Consider the following 4,226-nt stretch of genomic DNA (forward strand, 5'->3'; position numbering starts at 1 on the left):
ATAGGAGGAAGCTAGAACAAAAGCTGCAGAAAAAAAGCATGAAGGAGGTGTGGGATGGGATGAAGATCATCACCGGATGCGGTGCAAAGCGGGGGGCAAACATAAGTGGAGATGTGGAGAAAGCGAACCAGCTGAACAACTTCTTCAATAGGTTCGACAGCACAATCTCATCCTCACCGCAGAACTCCACACCAGGCTTACTTCCCTCACAGGAAAATAGCCACTCACAGGAGACCTTGCCCACGCCCAGGATTACAGCTGCACAGGTGGAAGGTCAACTGAGGAAGATCTGTACCAGCAAGGCGGCGGGACCGGATGGAGTTTCCCCACGATTACTGAGGGCCTGTGCGACTGAGCTGGGAGAACCACTACAGCGCATCTTCAACATGAGCCTGGAGCAGAGAAGAGTACCCAAACAGTGGAAAACATCCTGTATTGGCCCAGTACCGAAGAAACCACAACCAAAGGAGTTGAATGACTTCAGACCTGTTGCCTTGACGTCGCACGTGATGAAGACCATGGAGCGGCTGATAATACAGAATCTGAGGCCACAAACCAGGCACGCCCGGGATCCTCTTCAGTTTGCGTATAAGGAGAAGGTGGGAGTGGAGGATGCTATCACGTATTTGCTGCACAAATCCCTCTCTCACCTAGATGGGGTCAGTGGTGCTGAGGATTACATTCCTGGACTTCTCTAGTGCCTTTAACACCATCCAGCCCAAGATCTTAAGGCACAAACTAACGGAGATGGGAGTAGACTCTCACATGGTGGATTGGATAGTGGACTACTTGACAGATAGACCTCAGTATGTGCGGTTGGGAGACTGTAGGTCTGACACGGTGGTCAGCAGCACAGGAGTGCCGCAGGGGACCGTGCTCTCTCCGGTCCTGTTCACCCTGTACACATCAGACTCCCAATATAACTCGGAGTCCTGCCATGTCAGAAGTTCGCTGATGACACGGCCATAGTGGGGTGTGTCAGGAATGGACAGGAGGAGGAGTATAGGAAACTGATACAGGACTTTGTGATATGGTGCAACTCAAACTACCTGCGTCTCAATATCACCAAGACCAAGGAGATGTTGGTGGACTTTAGGAGATCTAGGCCTCATATCGAGCCAGTGATCATTAATGGAGAATGCGTGGAGCAGGTTAAGACCTACAAGTATCTGGGAGTACAGTTAGACGAGAAGCTAGACTGGACTGCCAACACAGATGCCTTGTGCAGGAAGGCACAGAGTCGACTGTACTTCCTTAGAAGGTTGGCGTCATTCAATGTCTGTAGTGAGATGCTGAAGATGTTCTATAGGTCAGTTGTGGAGAGCGCCCTCTTCTTTGTGGTGGCGTGTTGGGGAGGCAGCATTAAGAAGAGGGACGCCTCACGTCTTAATAAGCTGGTAAGGAAGGCGGGCTCTGTCGTGGGCAAAGTACTGGAGAGTATAACATCGGTAGCTGAGCGAAGGGTGCTGAGTAGGCTACGGTCAATTATGGAAAACCCTGAACATCCTCTACATAGCACCATCCAGAGACAGAGAAGCAGTTTCAGTGACAGGTTGCTATCGATGCAATGCTCCTCAGACAGGATGAAGAGGTCAATACTCCCCAATGCCATTAGGCTTTACAATTCAACCGCCAGGAGTAAGATATGTTAAAGTGCCGGGGTTGATTGTATTTAATGTATTTAAGTAAACTACTTAAGAACTTTTTAAAAGCTATTATTAATGCTTTTTGAGAGAGTGATTTAGAGGCATATCATATTTTTACTGAGTTAAGTATTGTATGTAATTAGTTTTGCTACAACAAGTGTATGGGACATTGGAAAAAATGTTGAATTTCCCCATGGGGATGAATAAAGTATCTATCTATCTAAATTTGCTGATGACACCACTGTTATGGGCTGCTTCAAAGGGGGTGATGAATCAGCATACAGGAGGGAGATTGAAAATTTGACTAAATAGTGTAATAATAATTTTGTCTGACTCAATGTCAATAAGAACAAGGAACTGATTGTAGACTTCAGGAGAGGGAAACCAGAGGTCATGAGCCAGTAATCATCAGAGGATCAGAGGTGAAGAAGATCAGTAACTTTAAGTTCCTGGGTGTCACTATCTGAGAGGACTTGTCCTGGACCCATCATATAAGTATTTTTGAAAAGAAAGCATGAAAGCGCCTCTACTTCCTCAGGAGTTTTCAAAGATTTGGCATGTCATCAAAAACCCTGACAAACTTCTATAGATTTGTGGAAAGTGTGCTGACTGGCTGCATTATGACCTGAGGTGGGAACACCAATGCCTTTGAGCTGTAAATCCTACAAAAGGTAGTGGAATTGGCTGAGAACATCCCAGATTAAACGTCCCAAGCATTGAGCACATCTACTGAAACATTGCCGTAGAAAAGCAGCATCCATCATCAAAGATCCTCACCATCTAGACCATGCTCTTTTCTCACTGCTCCCATCAGGCAGAAGGCACAGATGCCTCAGGATTTGCACCACCAGATTCAAGAACAATTATTACCCCTCAACCATCAGGTTCCTGCTCAAAAGGGGGCAGCTACATTCATTTAAGGACTTTATTATATTGTTACTTCATGCTCATTATTTATTGCTATTTATTTATGTCTGCATTTGCAGTTTGTTTACAGTTAACAGTTGCTGATGTTTAGTTACTGTTCTATAGATTTGCTAAGTATGCCCGCAGAAAAAGAATCTCAGGGTTGCATGTGGTGACATCTCTGATAATGAATTTTACCTTGTACTTTAAATTTTGAGTGGTAATTGCACTGCTAAATGTCAGAATAATGACATTTTCAAAGATTCGTAACAGATGCCCAGAATGAAATGCAGTAGCCAATGTTAGAAGATACAATTTACATTAAGTAATCTAGAACAGTTCATTGATAACCCTACATTCGCATCAGGGAGGGCCAATGCAGCATCCATGCCAGGTTCAAGACTCAAAAGCCGTTACTTTTTCCAAGCAGTAAGGCTGATCAACACCTCATCCCCAAATGCAACCCCACCACAACCACTACTTTATTACTTCTGACACTCACCTTATGTAGACACTCCTGTGCCTAGCATCATTTTATGGGCATACAATCAATCTATGTACATAAGCTGGCTTATGTATATATGCACATTTTTGTATTATTGTGTTCCTTAATTTACTGGTTTTTTTGTGTGCTGCATTGGATCCAGAGTAACAATTATTTCATTCGACTTTATACTGGTGTACTGGAAATTACCTTAAAACAATCTTGACATGAAGTACATATTATATGCAGTAACAACGTCTCTTGCCTCAGTACCACAAATATACTTATACCAAGCCTCTCAACAATTAATTTGAAATTGTAAAAAAAGCATTTCAATTTATAATTTGAACACATGCTCAATGATTACCGGAAGCCTTAAGTGCAGTGACAATCCTTCTGGCAGACTATGCTATTCAGACTATCGATGAGCAAGGAAGGTGCTGGTTCATTAGGAGAAATTGTACGCAATACAAGAGCACTGCACTGTTCAAGAATCCACTTTTATTTCTATCGAGTGCAGACATGAAAAGTGAACAGGTGCAGGACAGAAATGGCAACTGGGGAATGGAATTTCTGGATGGCTGTCCTTGGGTGTCTTTCTGGCACAATGACAACTAATACTATGGTTTGTTTAATCATCTTCAGCCGCATCAAAATGATTTGGTGATTGAAAGCAAATGTTGTGACAGATGTCAGAGGAACCTGAAAGAGTGCAATTGTCCCATACAAGCACAATTGGAAAATGCAACTTTGGGTGCTTGAGGCTGTTCACAAGCCCCAACGTACACAGACCCTGAACACACCTACATCTGCATCCAGACACAATCCCGCCCACATGTGCTGCTGCTTGCTGTCTGAATTAAGATTTTTTTGGGTTGTTATTCAACTGTTCAATAAACTCTTTACATCTTATTAATATGCAGGTACTACAGTTACCTGTATTGTAATCTATTGTTATTAGGCCAAAATCTTAATAATTAGTGTGCTATACCTCTTGACATAGCACACTAATTATGGAACTTATAAGTCTTTGAAACAGATGTTGCTTTAGTGGCGGTTGATTATTTTAAACCTAAAGTCTGTCCATACCTCTAACTGCGTCTATACTCAGTCAAATACAGTACTTTGCAATACCAGGGCAACAGCTCGACCAAAACCTTGGTCGCTACTCGGCACCAAAGCCTGGTGCT

Source organism: Hemitrygon akajei, chromosome 14 (genome assembly GCF_048418815.1).
Source record: "Hemitrygon akajei chromosome 14, sHemAka1.3, whole genome shotgun sequence".
Taxonomy (NCBI): Eukaryota; Metazoa; Chordata; class Chondrichthyes; order Myliobatiformes; family Dasyatidae; genus Hemitrygon; species Hemitrygon akajei.